Genomic DNA, 18232 nt, shown 5'->3' with positions numbered 1-18232 from the left:
TTCCCTTTCTCTAGTAGAGAACACTTACTACCACATTGCACCTTGTATCTCCTCTTTTATAGATTCAATCATTCTTTTCTCAGACACATCTGATTTATTCCTCCCTTCTTTCTCTTCTTATCTTCTCCCTCTTAAATAATCTCCAAAGAAAAGGGCTATGTAGAGAAGCATTTTTTTAAAAAGCTTCCCTGAGTACACAATGTAAATATCTGGAAGTGTATTGTTGCATTGTACACAACAGGTTCAATAAAATGCACAGGATAATGAATAGTTGTTTTTTTATGAATAGTTTTTTCATCATTGGAGGACAAGCAGGTCTTCAGACAAGGGGATGAAGGTTATTTAATTTTCACTTTGAAAAAAGACTCCCCGAGTTGAATAATTAATATCATTATGATAAGAACAAAATACAGATTCTTTTAAAAGAGTAATGATGGTACCAGCAGGATCTTAGTATGCTTGTGAGAGGTATTAAAATTGAATGCTCAGCCTGTTCCCTGTACACTCTAGGAATTGCAAGCAAAAGGAGATGGATTGGGTTTAGTAGAATGCATTAATATGCATGTTGTCAACTGAGCCTTTAATGAATTATTTTTTCAAAGATAAAAATCATCTGAATTTTTTCTAGCCACCAGAAGCCTTGTTTACATTAGGTTATGAGCTATGACAGACTGACTGAAGCTAATGTAGCTTAGGATTCAAAGCACCTTACTCAGGGCCTCTTCTAAGTCTGTGGGAAAGGCCGTAACAATGCATCCAAATGTTTTAGTATGATTTGTACAAGTAGTGTGTTTTAATTGCAATCATTTACTGTTGCTATCTCTTTTCATCCTAAATTTCCCTATTGTCCCTCCCACTGGGTGTCCTTGGGGTAGCAGTGAGTATTTTTGAGACCGAGCTGAATTCAAAGGGAAGTTGAATTGGTAATACTTTAACTGGGATTTGGTGACATAAATTTATGAGGCTTACAGTCCGTTTCTTACACAGTGAAGTTATTGTCGCTGTCCTGAAGAAGGTTTTGCATGTGACATAAAGTTGACACCAGACATGTGCTCTATAGCCCATCCCCTTATTCTTTCCAGACAAGTGCTCTACCAGCTGAGCTACCTCCCCATCCCCTTATTCCTGTTGGAGAAAAAGCTCTCTCCTTTGCCTGAAGTTGTTGACCACCCTCATATTTTGTAATATTTTTTCCTTTCAGATTTCCTCATAAATGGAGTAAACAGACATGACGTTAGAATTTTCTTGAAAGAAGTTAAGTATAATTTTCCCATTAGAAAGCAGCTTAAGTCATGTAAATATGAGGCCATCAACATTATGTTTCTGAAAATTTTCATAGGCTGGAAAGAGAAATTCAGTGGCAGAGATGAAGAGAAAATTCATTTGGAGTTAATAAAGCTTGATTTTCTAGTTCAACTGCAATTTGGAAAGACAATTTGGGACATTTTAATAAAACAAGTGAGAAATTACATACTGTTGCTTAGGACATATTCAAAGAGTTCTTTTATTATCTACATTTATTTATTAAAGAACTGAGAAAATGCAGATGAAAAATGTAATATGAAATAAAAGATAAATATGAGCACTGACATCAATAGAAATTAATCTGACATCAAAGAGCAAATTGCAACATTTCTTTTCCAAATCATACAAAAACTTCTTAATTCTTTAAGAAGAAAAGAGAAATTTTGAATAGTAGTAATGAACAGGCTCCTGAACTGTTTGATAATCCAATTAATGAAGAGGAATGAATCATAAGAACACACAGGAAAAATAACTAAATTTCTGACTGATTTGAGATGAAATACTGACATTGATGAAGATAATGCCAAATTTATAATACATTAGAAACTAGTTAATGAGTGTCATTAATTCAAGGGATATTTAATGCTAGTCACAGTACAAGAAAACTTGAAATTCTTGTAACCTTACAGCTAATATATAAAAGAAATTTGATAAAGATTTCCCCATATTTGAAAACATTCCAAAAAATGTACATTACACTACTACCAATAAGTAAGACATCATCCTAAGTTATCTACAATGAAAAATAATTGTCATACAACCATGTTGAAGAATGGATGGGATTTTGGGGAGGGATTCTTTCTATTACCTTCATAGAAAATGACACTTTCAATCATAATGTGAAGAGGTGCTCAAAGATATGTAGTTTAAAAAGAAAAAAAATGTATTGTAAAAACCTAATGAAAAAAATTAAAAATAACAAGTATTACAGAAGCACTAGATAGTTAACTAGTAAAAATTATTTAATATTTTGTTTTTGTGGCATTTATGAATAGTAAAGAATTTTTAATTATGATTTATTTTCACTTAAATATTCATGTTCAAACCAAAATTTATTTCTTTTAAAGAGGCACCCCAAATTGAAAGCTTCAGACCCTACCAGTGTTTGATCTGAAAGATGTTACAAATAAATATAATTTTGGTGGGGACAAGGAATGGGTTTTACACCTGCCTACTGGGCTGGGGACAAGTATTTGCATCTCTTAGGATCCTCTCTTTGGGTCAAATGAGCTGGCAGAATATCTCCTCCTGTATCCTTAGCAGCATCAGGCAAGAGCTTTTACTCAATAAACAATGCTCTGAAATATAACCTAACATTTTGTCTTGTTAGAATATTGCTTTCTGTGCTGCCTGACTAGGAGTTGGTAAATATGTTACTTGTAACATCAAATGTTGCTTCAGATTGCCTGAATCTGGGTGGTCCTTGAAATAGTTTAATTGAAAGTTTCATGAGAAGTGCAAAAGTGAGTGATAGAGTCTGAGAAGTAAGAAAAGTCTTGTTCCCATTGAATGAGCAATAGGCAAGGAGCACCATGGAGAAGGAATATCACTTTCCATTTCACACGCTGCATGGTCCCTAGAATTGGTTATTCCAGAATCAGAATCTGCTTGGGAAAGTAGTCTCAGTAATCAAAAAAACTTTAATATTGACTGTAACTCTTCCTTAAGGAGCTAAGCCATTTTAGGAAGGGGGAAGAAAGGAAATGTACATAAGGATACAATTTTAAGTTGAACCTTCTCAAATTGTCTTTTTATTATAGGCCAATAATGATCATTTCATGTAATCGTCAATTTTGCATGTTGAATTATCAATAGTTTCATATGATTCAACATAGGTAACTACAGACGTATTACTTTTCCTTTTGGAGGGCCAATTTTTCATTATCCAGGACCAAATGTCAATTTGGTGTATTTAGTACCTCTGGTACCTGGATAATGCTTTTGAAAAGTATGACTCAGTCACGTGATAACCAATCAGTCTTCCATACATTTTCACATGTAGGTAGTGAGAGTTGGAGGGCAATAGTGAGGAGCTATTTCTCATTTTAAAATCCTGGAAATTGTTACAGAAATTAGTTCAGGCTTGGTTGACTAAAAAGTATATCCAGAGGTGTGGGAATTGAGCCAGAACCTGGAGGTAGAGGGAATATGAGAGTTCATTCTTCTCTCTCCATTTGCAAAAATGATCAGATGGAAATGGAATTGCTGGGTTCGGGTAGGTAGGAAAAGAAGATGGAAAAGAATGGTAAAAATTTCAGTGAAGGGGGTTGAGAGTAGGAAGGGGAAGGTGAGCTATGAGGTGAAAGAATAAAATAAAATTTAGAAATGTAGGGTGAAGTTTAGCCCATGAGGGTGTTTGAGTGAGCTTGGATCTTATTCTGAAGGTAATGGCCATTTCTGGAAGATACAGAGAGTACTTTAGGAGACCCTTGCTTTCTGAATCCTGTACTCCTCCTGAAATTGGTGTTTCAACAACTGGAAATATGCACATAGAGAGGCTGGGACTGGCTGTTGTGTGTACCAGAGGCACAGCCACTGTGGGGTAGCTGTGTAGTTCTCCAAAGAAGTGGGAGATCAGTCCTACTGGTCATAAAAGAATAGCAATCTTGTTCCTGAGGAAGAATAATTTGCATGTGAACACACTGTATTGATAATGCTTATGTGTTTGTGTACATCTTAAACATCTTAGATTCCAAAAAACAGGTCTAGCAAAACCCAGGAAACAAGAACTTGTTCAGTTTTACTGAGTGCTGTCTGGTCTATAGGACAGCATGCTCATATGATTTCTTTTCCATAGACCCAAGCTCCAAGCTCCACACTCCAACCATTTTACACAGCATTGTTTCCTGTGTGTTTGTAGGACTGCTTCTCAGGACTGTGAGTGAGAAACCTATAACCCACATGAAAAGTCTCCACCACTGTGATATTCTGGGTATTTGAGAAGACAATGAATGAGAATAAAAACCATGCATATATAGCAATATTAATGTTAAAAATAAATAATGCTACAGGTAGTGAAAATGCAGTTAAAATATAAAAGGGCTTAAGAGGGAGAAAATGAATGGATGTTTGCCTTTTAGGGGGTGAGTTTGTAAATGCTATAAAATTTAGTTTCATATGGGGAATATTCATTTGTCTCATCATCATGTCTTCTCAAGAATTTTAAATAAGAGGATTCACTTTAACACAAAATTACAAACACCTCAAATCTTAACTAGCAGCCAGAAAAAACACATTTAGAGCCTGTACTATACAATTTAGCCTTTAGTTACATTTACCTTATTTTGTTTTCTATTGTGTAATCTGTCAGGCTTTTGGGGCTCAAAATAGATCTTAAGCTTCTTGAAGGCAAGAACTCAGCCTTAAACTGCGTAAAGCACACAAAATGCACTTGTGAAGCAAAGGCTGATTTATGGACAGTAATGCAGGGGTCTTCAATTTCAAACTGCAGCTCCGCCTTTGAGATGCTTTCCGCAACCCAGCGCGGCTGCCCACCGGGGGCACTGTCTGGCTTCCCCCCACCCTAAGCAGCCATCCCTCGTGCTGTTCCCCGATGAGGCCAGGAGGAGGCGCCACGGACTTGGGTTAAGCCTTTTCCCCCCTTCCTACCCCACTTCCCCCAGCACATGACGTGGGAAGCTGCCTCCGCCAGAGTCTTAGCAATTGGAGTGAGGGGGTGAAGGGGTTTGGGGGTGGGGAGGGGTGGGGGGTGTGGAGAAAGAGGACACACGCTGGCACACACACCCTGAGAGCAGAAACATCTTCCTTAGCTTACTGGGTTTCTCCTCCCACCAGAGCCCGTGTGTGAGAGGTAGGTAGGAGTGTGTGTGTGTGTGTGTGTGTGTGTGTGTGTGTGTGTGTGTGGCATGTTTCTGGGTGTGAGACCCAGGTCCAGACCAGGCGACCTGTGATGTCCCCTCTCTCCCCCCCACCGTCGCCCGTGGTGATTAATACCCATTTTTCTTATTCTCCCCCTCCTCCCCCTCCTCCTCTTCCTCTCCCGCTGCCGTGCAGTTGACTTGCACAGCCTGCCCCCGCCCGCTTCCCCTCCCCCGGCTCCGATCATCACCAACTGGAATCTGGGCTCCTGCCTCTCCACCCCCCACCTTTTTTTTTTTTTTTTGAGATAGGAAGGTCCCCCCACCCCCTTTCCGAAACCACTTCCTTCGGCTTCTTCACCTCTAGGAAATCTCGGGGCTTCACTCTATCGAAAGTGCTCGTCAGGGTGATTCTTGATCACCACGATCCAGAAGTGCTGGCGTCCGAATGCATTTCCTTTGGCTTTGCAAAGAAGAGTCGTGAACTTCAAAACCCCCGAGACGGATCATTAATCCTGCTTTGCAGGAAAGGAAAACCCTCAATCCCCCGCCACCGGCCACCCCTCTTCGGAGACTGCAATCGCGGAGGCGCTTATAGCCGGTACGTAAATACTCGCTTTGGAGTCTCTCGTCTTAATTTTGGGGTTTAGGGGTGCCAGGCAGATAAAGGATCGAAGAAGTGGAACCGTTAACCAACCTGGTATTAGGTAAAGCTCTTAAATCCAGCAGAATCCGGCACTTGCTAATTTGGACGTGGCTTTTTAAAAGGATTTTCAGGGGAGAAGGGGTAGGGCTGGCTTTGGTCTTTCTGAGGGGGTTAATCCCCTCACCTAGCATATAGGCTGGGCAGCGGTGCCCGGGGCCGGAGCCACGCGCCGCGACCATCCGTCCAATCGACACGTTGCAGGTGAAGCCCAGTGCGCTGCACATCAGCGCGGCGGCGGCGTGAGTGTGCGCGGGGGTGAGTGTGCGCGGGGGTGAGTGTGAGTGCGCGTGGGGGCGCGTGCGCGTCGGGGGCGTGTGTGCGCGCGTGTCAGTGTGCCCCTTCCAAGAAATGCCCAGTGTGCACCCCGTGCACAATCAGAACCCATTCAGCACAAGCCCGGGGTGGGAGGAGGCGCTGCTGCTAGAGGCGATGGGGAGAGCGAGACAAACATGTCAGCAGCAATGCAGATGGGGCTGGGGGCCGCACTTGCTGGCGAGTTAAGTGGGGATTGTGTTTCTGCATGTGTGTGTGTTGCTGTATGGTGCCTCTGCTTCCTCCCTTCTTCCTTCCTTTCCACTTTCCTCCTTCACTCGCTCCCTCCCTCTCCTCTTCCATTCAGGTTGGCTTTCCCACCTCTCATCCATGCCTGTCCCAGGAATGGTATAGCCAGACCTTTTCTGAATTATTTATAGACCGGTGCCAGCTGTTTTCAATTCCTCTTGTGTGCACCCTGTGGGAAATGCGGGGTTTCCTCCCCCTTTCCCATATAACGAATTGATATCTTTTTCGGAATGCATTTTTCTCACCCTCCGGGGAACACTCGAATCAAACCCTGACCGCCTCTTTTTTCCCCCTTAGGAAGGGGACGCTTTGGGAATGACCATGCTCCACGGAGGGACGGAGCCGGCCCCCAGCTTCTCCACACAGAGCCTCCTCCACTAAAGCTCCAAAAATCAAAAACCATAATTGCCAGAAGAATCCTTAAAAATATATTCCAGCCACAAACCTCACATGCAAACGGAATAATTACTCTGGATTCTGCATTGTGAGCTGCTCTCCATACCCTGAATTACATTTGAATTAAATTTTTTCTCTTTGAATTTGCATCTCTTCAAGACACAAGATTAAAACAAAATTTACGCTAAATTGGATTTTAAATTATCTTCTGTTCATTATCCTTCGTCTTTCTTATGTGGATATGCAAGCAAGAAGAGGAGACTGGACATTCCCAACATGCTCACTCCCTTAATCTGTCCGTCTAGAGGTTTGGCTTCAACAAACCAAGGTAGGGCAAATTTTATTTTATTTTTTCCTCACCTGGGGTAGGGATTCCTTGCTTTATATGTTTCTCAAGTGGATCTTTTTGGAAGAAAAGAGAAGGAAATATCAAAATAATGCTGTTTGGGGGGAAAAGGCTTAACACAAAGAGGGAAATCTCCCATGTTATATCCTTTCCCTCTCTTATCAAACAGGTTTTGGGTTTTGGGGGGCAGTGGGGGTGGATATATGTAGGCACAGAAGATGTTGGAGGACATAAGACATATATATATATATATATATATATATATATATATATATATAATCACAGGCAGCCGGGAGACCTGTGTGATTTTCCAGTTAAATAAAATATCATTTTATTCATCCAGAGCTAAAGCATGATTTTCATGGGAATCTGGAATTTTTTTTTTTTCATCCTGGCTTTACCCACTTGCCATCTTCATGCCTTTCTCCCTATCTCCTGTCTCTACCTTTCTAGGCATCCCTTTTTATGCCTTTTAAAAATTAATAATAATGACTGAGGTTACTGTGATTGTTGCCCTGGAGTCCACTTGCTGTCTAAAGGTTGACACTGGGCCCAGAGATCCCGGGAGGCCTATTGCAGAGGGGCAGGTCTAGATGGGGAATCGGGCGGGTCTAAGAACACCTGGAATTGAAGGATGCTGCAGATTAAGAGGACTTAAATTTTGGGCATGGAAAGAAGGAATTCTGTCAATATTCTGCTTTTAATTTATATTTTTTGTGTGCTATTATTTTTGAGCTGTAAAATTTCTCCTTCTGTCTACACATCTATTTATACCCACACATTCTCCAAGCAAACTGTTACTTCCACACTCTTGCAAAATGGCTATCTTGCAGAGTTCTAAAATGCTGTGCATGTGGAAGGGGTGCAGAATTCGACACGTGAGTCTTTGTGTTAAACAAAGAGATGTGCTGTTTGCATGTGTTAGTCTTGTGCCTTCAAAAATAGAATTATACTTTAATTTTTTCCCTTTCATCAATTTTTACAATATGTGAAACATGGTTAGGCAGTATTTTAATGAACTTGAAAATAGAAATAGCAGGAGAAATGGAAAAGACTTAGCTAATGACTCTTCTGCTAGTCACTCAGGCAATCCAAGACAACTCCTGAGAAAATCAGATCATTCATGGGCTGGAGGGCCATGATGGTGAGCAGACTGCTCCTCTTCTTGCTCCACTGACCATACATCCCCAAACCACGAAGGCATCTGAATGCAGTAATTAGAATGGGATAAAAGTCTTCAAAAATATGTAGCAGGATTATTAGCATCAATAGTCTTCCTAAAAGTATACTTTCTCCCCACAAATCTTTTTTTTTTTCCTGGTATTTAAGAAAAATAACAATTCTTTGAAACAATCCAAAAATACTAAAGGGATGTAGGGAAAGTAGAAGGTCCTGTTACTCAAGACGACCATAGATGACAGTTCTTTATTGTCCAGAAAGGATGGATATAATCCAAATTCACTGTTCCTCTCCCAGAGGTTTCTTTTTTTTTCTTTTTTTTTTTTTTTTAGCTTTTATTGCTGAAACGCTAATCTGTAACCATGGTGCAATCACAGTGAGAGGGTGGGATCCCAAATTGAACCATGTTGTCACCATGTCTACAAATAGCTGAGGTTATCTGGTGTGTGCTCACCTTAGAGACACCTGAGCTGGTTTCCCATCTGCTTCTATTCCCTCAAGTGGGAGGATGAACTCTTAATTTTACTTCAAAATAGAACAGAAGTATGGGTAAGAAAGGCAGTTCCGTGTGCAATGATTTCATACGTATGGACGGACAAAGAGAGGTGATATCCATAGGACACATGGCCCCTTTTGCATCCCTGGTACATGTGACAGCACTTTGCAGTGAGTAGGTCCTTCAGAATGTTCCTTGGTGATGAGGCCTTTTGACAGCCACCTCATTTGTCTTGAATGCTAATGGGATTAAGCCAAGTTGCAGTCTGTCCTTAGTTGGCCCAAAGACTAGGTGCAGGAGGGGAGGAGGTTAAAGGGGGAGAGTGTTGAGGAAGAGAAGGAAAAGGGGTGAGAAAAGTGCAAAGAGAAAGGAAAGGTGGCCCAACTAGAAAGGACGCCTTAGGATTCAAGGGGGAATTGCCACAGGTGGTCTGTACCTTTTTGACATCCAAAGCCATTTTGGAGACCCTGGTGCAGAGGCAGGTGCTACCTATCCTTGTGGAGGCATCCATGAGACTGGGACTCCATGGTATTCTGGATCACCCTAGGGTCACTCTTCTCTCTTTTTCCCTCACAGCACAAAGAGCTGAGTGGGTTCTATTTTGTCTTCTCTCCTTCTGCCACCCCCTTACAGTGTGGGTTACATGGGAAAGCAATGTGGCTGCTGGTGGGTGGAAGAGCAGATTTAATTTCAACTTAGGAGTCTCCATGATGTGCAATGAAGAGAAAAATTAATAGGAAATAAAGACTTCCTAGGAAAACACAGTAAAGAATGTTAGAGTGATGATTTCCAGGGAAGCAGAACCACATGGTTATCTTCTGTTATCTCTGTGTTTCAGGTGTGGTGAAGTATGATAGATCCATGAACAGAAGGGTATGGCAGTGTAGAGACAGATGCTAACATGCAAGGAGAGAAGCAGGGTGTGCTACTGAATTGTCTAATTTTTCTCTCCCATTGGCTCTAGCTCTAGGAAACCTGTCTGTTGGCAGAGTCTTGCTTTGCTGCTGTATGTGTGTAATTTTTGTCAGGGGTAGCTGGAGGCAGAGAGAATAAGGAAGGAGGAAAAATGTCAGGAAAGGAGGGGAAAGAGAAAAATTCCTTTAGTCACTAGTTTGCACACCAGGTACCCTTTTTTAGGCTAATTGAGAAGAGCGACTTCTTCTGGAGGAGGGATGAAGAGCAGGAAACTTGCTTTTCTGTTCCTGCTTTACCTCCAGAAAAAGGGCTTCGGAACCTTGACTTTCTTCCTTGACCTTCACATGCATGCACCCAGCCTTGAATGGGGAGGGGCAGTGACCACCTGGAAGAGAGACCTGGGAACTGAAATTGGTTGGTGGAACTAGTGGTGCCTGACAGGGAGAAACAGGACTGAGTGGATCTAGCCCTTGAGCACATTATTACCTTTAAAAGATTCTTCCACTTCTTCCATAACTATGATGAACCCAGCGGACAGGATTTTTGTTTTCTATTTTTTTCTGTTCAGGAGTCAAATGAAGGTGACATATTCACTAGTATTAACAGTCTAATGCAAACATTTAGTTAATGTCTATGGACTATGAAATAAAGAAGGAGGCAGGCGAAAGCAAAGGTTCTCTGTGAGGAAACCAGCATATAGAAGCCAGGGAAGAGAAGGAAGCCGGTGTGGACCTGATGGTTGTACAGGTTGGAAAACTGTTGTCATGAATGGTGGTCCTTTCTCTTTAATAACAAAGACTGGAGCTTACAGAAATGCTCAGCTCTGGCATCTTGATGGGGTCAGGAGTGGATAAGCTAGAAAAGTTAAGCTTTTCCTTTTCTTGAGTGCCATTCTACACCCTCCTTGAGAATTCTAGAAATTTCTTCTTTTGAATAAAGTACATTTTTGTCTCTGTTACTGAGCACATGTTGGACACTAAGTGTACTCTTTCTCTATAAATAAATATAGATCAAAAGAGTTACTGGTCTAATGAATTGTTCACATTTATTAAAGTGCATCTCCTCTTTGCAACCACAAGAAGAAGTCTCCAGGGAGAGTAGATTAGCGGTTGAATTGATATTATTTTCCAGAAGGAGGCTGAAGATGGAAGAACAGAATACAGTCAGTAGAGGGAGCACACATAACTCAGAGGAGGTGGGTTTTTGAGGTCCACTTGTGGCTGTTAATTGTATGCCTGTGGCCATTACACAAAATCCATTGAATGGATGAACTTTTGGGAGTTTTTGAACCAGAGAGGTGTGTTCAGGGACCAATGGTTGTTTTCTTGATGTTCTCCCATCACTTTATTTTCCTCTTTTCACTTCCTAACCCTGGGGTTGGAGAAGAAGGGACCTACTGCGTGTGTTGTCCCCGTGTCGAAATTCTCCATGACTGCCCCAAACAGTGTGATTGCTTTGCCTTTTCTATTTTGTTAGCATGTATCCATGCTTTTTCATTACTTTTTCCTAATTTTGGTCACATACTCTGTATCCCTAAGAAGTTTTTGAGCTTCTCAACAGTGGGGAGAGATGTTTTATTGTCTTAGAATTATTTCTTCTTAGTGTAGTGACTGGCGCATAATAGATACTCAGAAAATATAAAGTGAATGAACAGAGAAAGTACAATATTCACTAGTCATTGATGCTCTTTGTCATTTGGTCTGGTGAAGTATTGAAGTTATATGTTAGATCAGATCGAGAATATGGAGCTCTGTGACACTTTTGAAGCCATCTGCTCTGACCTCCATTTACTAGTTTCTACTCAGAGCCCGGGACAGGAGGTGATTTGCCTAAGGTTGTGTAGTCCTGAGTGCTGGTGTTTTGTGTAACATACCATTGGTTAGAATGAGATGCAGAGGTTATCTGTGGATTTCAAATGTCTACATCAGTGCATCTCAAACTTTGTTGCATATAAGAGTCACCTGGGGATTTTGCTAAAATGCACATTCTGATTCGCCAGCTCTGGGGTGGGATGTAACGTTTTGCATTTCTAACAAGCTCCCAGGTGATACTAGAGTTGCTGTACCATGCATCATCATCTACCCCATCCCTGCACCTAATTATATGTCATGGTTAATATTGGCAGTTCTGCATATATTGTACTTTGAGGACTCCCAACACCTCTGCTTTGTTCTTGAAAAAAAAAAAAAAAATCAAAAAGGAAACTATGTATTTAAGCTTACCCATCTCCTCTCTTTTTTTTATTCTTCCACCTTATGTATCTTTTGCCTCTTCTCTTTTCACCCTCTGGGCTCTTATACTGGTCTTTCTCATAGCTCATTCTTTTCCTTCTTATTTTTCCTTTTATGTTCTGCTTCTTAGTTCATCCCTTTATTAATGTCTTAGTTTCTTTTCTGTCTTCTTCTTTAAGCTTAATTTATGTTTGTGTTTTGCTCTACTCAGTTATTCAATAAATATTTATTAAGAACCAATATTCATCAAACATTGTGTTATGAAAAAGATTTAGCTCTGTTCTGTGTCTCCATATAGCTGAGGAGCTAGGAAGGAGATGTGCAAGGAGTCAGTGGTATACTTAGGCAAGATCTACAAAGAAGAGGTCGGGAGAGTTGAGGCGGGCCTCATGGAGGGGTTGATGTTTAAGTTATAACTTGAGTTTTGTAGGAGAGGAGAGGTAGGTCATTTGGGGAGGAATGCGAGCATATGGAGAGGAAGGTTGGCGTGGAAGGGCAAGTTTCCTTCTTTCCCTGGCATCCCTAACTCAGGAAAGAGGGCATGTACCGTTTCTTTGATTAAAAATTTCAGATTCCATATCATAAAGTCAGAGAATAAAGTCAGGGTCTTCTTAAAAGGAGAGTGAAGATGCTCTAATTTCGGCTTTGGCGAATCTATAGTTAATGAATCCTAGTCCTGTTTATTAGACTCATCTCTAGAATGAGCGAATGATATAGTTTTCATTTTAGACCACTGGATTGCAGCTAACTTTATTGATGGCCATTACAAAGAAAGGGACAGCTGTTAGTTGATTTGTGTCCAAGGAGAGAGCTGGATCCTAGCCCAGACCAAGCCACTTGGAATGAAGGACCAGCCTAGCCCTGTGTGTTTCTAGAGTCGTGAGGTAGGGAGTTGCTGTGCCTTTCAACCACGAACTGCTTTCCGTAATGGCAAAGAGGAGTGATGGATGAAGAGGGGCTCAGTTATTCCCAGGGTATTCTAAAGATGCTTTTTGTTTGCCTTATTAGAGTGACCTGACATTTTAGAAGTTTTTGCTTTATGGGGATGCCCAGGTATAGAAATGATGGGGAGATGCCCTCGGTCATGGCTTGATTAAGTTGTGTTGGTGCCTAAAGGGAAGGTGGATTTGAATGGATGTTTTCCTAAATTTTGTTTGCATCTTTTCTTGCTCCTCATCCTTCTACCCTTTTATCTTCAGTTTCACCATTCCTGTGTACATTGTGGCTTATATTCATATCATTAGCAAAAGGAATCTAAAATCATTCTGGAGACTTTTTAAAGGTCCATTGCACATAAAAAAAGTACCCTGGTTCTGGAGATCTGAGGGTAAGTAAATGTCCAACACTGACTCACTGAAGGGACATGCATTTCAAGGTGGTCTGAGGTACAGAGCAGTGGAGGAATAGCAAGAAGGCTGTGCCGGGGCGGGGGGGTCAGGAGAGAGAGGAGGACAGGAGGAGAGGCCAGGCTAGACCTGTGGAAAGGCAGAGAGAAATTATAGGCCTCCTCCTTTTTGGAGTCCGGTGTTTTAGGGAAGGGGAAAGCCTGTAGTAGAAAGTTTCTTAGATGAGGCCAGTTTAAGGTTTTGATTAGTTAACCCTCCAGCCTACTCACCCAGCTCAGGAAAGACACACTACAATACAGGCACACTATCCCCCATTTCTGTGCTCATTGCCTTATTAGGATTGTGAATCTTTTTCTTCAGAAAGAAAAAAGTTCTCATTAATTTGTATATAGACCCTCTTGGCGCTCAATTGGTTAGAATTTCTTAGGAAATCAGATCTTGTTTCATTTTGAGAGGGGGAACTTAAAAATAACAACGACTGTTTAAAAGTACTCCATTGCTCAGAGAGAGGAGAAGGGGGCTTGAAGACACCTGAAGCTTTGGTGATGCCGTTAATTCTCTTTCCCACAGCTAACTGTACTCTGAAAATGGCCAGAAACCCTGAAGCAATCCTTTCACCTTTAGGGCCAGGGTCTGGTCACATAGATACCACAGTAAGCACATTAGAGATCAGTGTATTCTGTGTGTATCTGAATTCACATGCACTCACACACACTACAGTTGGGTGTGCATGATATGTTCGTGCAGTGACTTCCCTACCAAAAATAGAAGCCCAAACAATCTTAAATGCATTAAATGTGTTTATGCAGTTTAGGTACAACAATACATGAAATTGTGTGTGTGTGTGTGTGTGTGTGTGTGTGTGTGTGTGTGATAGAGAGAGAGAGAGAGAGAGAGAGAGAGAGAGAGAGAGAGAGAGAGAGAGAGAGAGAGAAGCATAAATGCTGACAGTCAACCTTGGAGATTATTTTGTCCCCCAGTCCCTGCCACAACTGCCATTTTAAAACTGTCAAAATAGTCCTAAGGTTAGCCATGTGGTGTAAAGCCATATCCCCATGTCCACTGAATCTCATTTCACTGCTTTCCCTCCACTGCCTTGCCCCACCCGCCTCCTCGGGACGCATGTCCTTTAAGTCAGCCAGTAGTAGGCACTCAATCACCCACATATCCTCAGAACCCAGGGCACTCCTTTTTAAAGTAATGGATATCTTAAAATATTCAGTTTTTTAAGGTTATTCAGCAGCTGTTTATCTAAACTTGGAAGAGGTAGTGGTCTTAGGAGTCAGAAGCATGTATCTGCTTGTGGTGCTTACTTTGTGACCACATGCCAACCATTGATTCTGGGCCTTGATTTTCTCATTTCTGTGATAGTCTAAAGCCAGGCTCCTTAATCCCAGTTCAGTAACAGGATGGTTTGCAGAGCTTAAATACAAACAAATTTAAAAAGCTAAGCAACAACAACAACAAAACTAACAATGCCCATGCTTACGCTCCACCCCAAACAGCTAAATTGAAGTCACTCAGTGAAAGATCCAAGCAGTGGTCATTTTAAAAAGTCCCCAAAGGGATTCTAATGTGCACCCATGTTTGAGAACCACTGGGCAAGATAATTGACAGGGACCTGTTAGCTGTAAACATGATCTGATCCTGGCTTTTTGGCATACACAATGAGGCCCCATCCTAGGTATACTGTTATATGACAAGTAGGGGGTCCCTGGGCCAGAGGTCAAACGCAGTATTGGGGATATGGAGTGCACCAAGGGGTGGAACCCTCAGGTGAATTAAGAGCAGAGCTATGTTCACCCTGCTCCTGAGCTCTCCCAGCACCGACCCAGGCCTGCTGTTGAAGGTTAGGAAGTGCAGGGAGAATGCTTTCCTTGACACCCTTGAAACAGGTGTGGCTGTGAAATAGGGCGAGTGGCCCTCAATTCTGCAAACATCCTCCGTTCCACTTAGTCTTTATTGAGGGTGCCCCATTTCTTATTTCGGAGATAAAGCCTCATTTCACTCCTTTGTAACACTGTAAATGTAGGAAAACTATTAATAACTGGGGCTGGATAAGCAGACTCTGATTGACTAGTGAGGGGGGTGAATGGTGCAATTATCTTGGTACTGGTTGGAATTCGCTAGCCCTGTTACCCTCCCTCAGTGCCTGAAGTGGAATATTAAAGGCACGAGGAGGAGGAAGAGGGTAGGAGGCATTAAGATGCCGTTCTTCTCTGACTGTGACTTTAATCACTGATTATCAGGCTGCTGAGGTTAACAGTCTTCTCACATCCTTCCTTTTTTACTTTCTCCCTTCCCCTTTTTAAAATAAATGTGAACCTAAATGTACAGAGACAAGGAAGAACCCAATTTATGGATCTGTGTTCTTTGAAAAAGACAAACGGTTGTTCTCTCTGGACACCTAATCGCCACTGGAGTTGAGAGAGAAGGGGTGTGAGTGTACCTCGAACTCTCACTGTTTGGTGAGCACTAAATATTTAGGCAAAAACCAAGAAGTGTATTCATTGATCTGAATTTCCAAATAGCTTCTGGTCGGCCCTGTGCAGGAAAGAGACACTGCAGCCTTTACCCTGGGATTTGTTTCTATACAGATCAGGTCTGCAGTGAGTTCTGTGGAGCCAGAATGGGTATCTTCAGGGTCTGTGGCTCTCCCTCACATCACATTATAGAGGCTCCAGGATTGTTTCTGAGCTTCAGGGAGAATGGAGAAAATTTCAATCTTTATTTTATTTGTTTATGTCTGTATCTTGATTTTTTCCGTCAGCTCACATAAGAAGAAGGACTGCAGAAAAATTCCACCCTGACTGAACATAGGTGCTTAGACTTGGAAGATCTTTCCTAGGTAGGAGAATTTGACCCTTTGGATTTTCAAAGGGAGAGATTCTAGATGGGTCTTCTTAGAGTCTGTGTGTAAGAGAGAAATCACTTCTGTTTTTTGATTGATTTGCCATTTTTTTCCATGAGGACAAGGTTTGTGCTTTATGTGACTTTGTTCTCTGCACATGGTCAGCATTCAGAAAATGCTGATCATCTATAAAGATTGTACCACATTAAAAAAAATAAATAAAATAAATGTTAAATTCTTTTAAAAAAGATGGTGATAAAAATGAATGTGCATAAAGTTGATATGCTTATACCTTTTATGTTCTCATTTCCTTGCCACCTCAGCACCTCTTGATGCTTCGGTGAGATTTGCTAGAGCTAAATGGATGGAAATGTCTTTAGATCCAACTTTAGTCTGATAGGATAAAAATATACCCATCCTAGTTCCTCACTTCTTTATTTGGACTTCATTTCACATTGTGTTCAATACAACATTTTTTCAAGAATTTTTCTCTTGTTAGTAATCGTGCGGTGTCCCTTTCCTTCAAATTCCATGTAAATTCTCTTTGTTTCTCAAGATCCATGTCAAGGCAGTCTCCACCGTGATGTCTTGCTTGGTCACCCCAACTAGAAATCTTCTAAGTTGCTTAATACATACTTCTTTTCTGCTCTCTTTCTTTGTAACATTCTTCATATGCTAACTTTGGGGACAAGTACTATGAGGGCTTTTTTTGTCTATTATCCCTCAAATACCTTCTCTTTACTTGGGCTTTCTGGAATAAGTGGGATCACCTTCTCAACTTCTTTTCTGTAACTATTTATGAAATGCTTTGATTTCATGAAGTTCAAGGTTGACACTGAAACCCATGAATGATATTTAAGTAACCACAGCAAGGAGTTTGTTTTATTGATGCAAATGCATTTATGTCTCTGAGACAGAAATTAGGGAGAAAGGAGTGAAAAGTTTTTGGAACTAGCCAATTTTTGTAGGTTTAAAAAATTTTTAAAAATTTTTTTTAGTGTTATTGGGTATGGAATCCGGGGGTGCTTTACCACTAAACTATATCCCCAGCCCTTATTTTTTTTTAATTTTGAGATAGGGTTGCTTATGGCTTTGCTAAATCGCTGAGGCTGGTCTTGAATTTGCAGTCCTCCTACCTCCGTCTCCTAAATCACTGGGATTACAGGTGCCACCACACCTGGCTTTGTAGGTTGTTTTGAAGATAAATGGTAGAATGAAGCTGCTAAGAATTATTGCTCTCACTCCAAATATAATAATTGCCTATAAGGAGTTGCCTTGCTTTTGCTTGAGACAACTTTCTGTTGAAGTGTGGCCATGAGTTGGCAGGAGACCCTCATGCTGTGCCCATTATATTGTGGACTGTGTTATCATGTGTTATCTCATTTAATCCTCACCACAAGGCTGACATCATTATTTCTGTTTCTCAGATGAACAGGGTGAGGATTAGAGAGCTCAAGGTTACATATCTGTAAGCAGGAAACCAGACTTCCAAACAACATCTTTTTATTCTAGCCCTGGCTCTTCAAATCAGAGAGCTGCCTCCACCAATAAGGCATAAGTGTTTATGTTATATGTATTCTCTCTTTCTCTCTCTAGTGGTGCTTGGAATTGAACCCAGGGCCTTATACTTGGTAGGAAAGTGCTCTACCACTGAGTAACACACCAGCCCTGAGGTTTGTGTTGTAGGTAGAGGAACTCATTAATAGTGTGAGCTTTGAAAATTCAGCTAAAGTGACTTTCTTTTCCTTCATTTTTGCTCTTGGCAAAAGGCAAAGTCGTTTTAAAATGGAAAGATGGATCTTTGTAAAACAGTCAGTTTCTGGACATTAATTTAATTTGGTGAGAATGAAAGGTGAGAAATTCATGGTTCTGGTAACTGGCATCTCCTTTATTTCACACATGGCTGAGGCTTGAGTGCATCCTCTTAACCAGCTCCTGCCATTCTGTAAATACACTTCACCTCTGAACTTGAGTACAGTTCCTCTGTGAGGAGTCACTCTGCTCCTCACCGCTCATTTAATCTTGGGCATTTTTAGATAATCCGTTTTGTTGCATCTCAAACCCTTTGGTAAACTACTACTT

General features: G+C 41.2%; 1 protein-coding gene across 3 annotated transcripts in view; it reads left to right on the top strand.

The window, feature by feature from the left end:
- Window positions 1-5022: 5022 nt before the first annotated feature.
- Window positions 5023-18232, top strand: part of GRIN2B (glutamate ionotropic receptor NMDA type subunit 2B) — a 408813-nt gene continuing 395603 nt past the window's right edge. For all 3 annotated transcript variants that reach the window (XM_079140030.1, XM_079140031.1, XM_079140032.1), the window contains exons 1-3: window positions 5023-5116; window positions 5491-5724; window positions 6688-7114. The gene's annotated coding sequence lies outside the window, so the exon portion shown is untranslated. The remainder of the gene's footprint in view (window positions 5117-5490; window positions 5725-6687; window positions 7115-18232) is intronic.

Source organism: Sciurus vulgaris (assembly GCF_902686455.1).
Source record: "Sciurus vulgaris genome assembly, chromosome: 5".
In the NCBI taxonomy this organism is placed as follows: Eukaryota; Metazoa; Chordata; class Mammalia; order Rodentia; family Sciuridae; genus Sciurus; species Sciurus vulgaris.
The sequence above is the reverse complement of the archived record's forward strand: the minus strand, read 5'-3'. Positions and strand labels throughout refer to the sequence as shown.